General features: G+C 39.6%; 1 pseudogene; it reads right to left on the reverse strand.

Moving 5' to 3' along the window:
- Positions 1-405: 405 nt before the first annotated feature.
- LOC138383334 (small ribosomal subunit protein eS27-like) lies at positions 406-657 on the reverse strand (annotated as a pseudogene).

Below are 657 nucleotides of genomic sequence, written 5' to 3' on the forward strand. Positions count from 1 at the left end.
ATATGTTTCTCTTTCTTCTACTGTATAAACCTTCGGCTTATCCCAAAAATCACTAGGAAAGTTTCCAATTATACTTTGGGGAATATTCACTCTAGTCACTTCTCAGTACAGTTCTATACAGTAGCTAAATGAGAGGAGTTCTGTCTCTTCCAAATATGGGAAAATTGAGACCTGAAAAAGAAAAGTGATTTGTCTAGAGTCATAGATAATGTCAGAGACAGAAGCCAAAGTGTAACATCTTCTTTCATCTCAGTCATTGTCATGACGGCCTGGTGCCAAAAAGCTACTTTTCAGAGTCAGGAATATATTCAGCAACCTATCATTACTAATAAAAAGCCTTAATTTTTTAATATCCCAAATGTGTTTATTGGGATGGTTTCCCCATCACCTTGATTCAGGGTGCTTTTAGTGCTGCTTCCTTTTGCAGGAACATCCTTCTGTAAGCTTTTCTTTTCCTCTTGTAGGCTGGCAGAATAGAGTGGTTCAGCCAACACACAAAACCACCCTTTGTGCATGGCTAAAGGCCATGGTGATTTTACAGCATTCTGGGCATTTCACATCCAAGAAGTAGGAATTGGACTTCTGCACCAGGCACTTCTTGTGTTTCCTCCCCTCTTTTACTGAAGAGAGATGAAAGAGATCCTTTGCAAGAGGCAT

Source organism: Eulemur rufifrons, chromosome 5 (genome assembly GCF_041146395.1).
Source record: "Eulemur rufifrons isolate Redbay chromosome 5, OSU_ERuf_1, whole genome shotgun sequence".
Taxonomy (NCBI): Eukaryota; Metazoa; Chordata; class Mammalia; order Primates; family Lemuridae; genus Eulemur; species Eulemur rufifrons.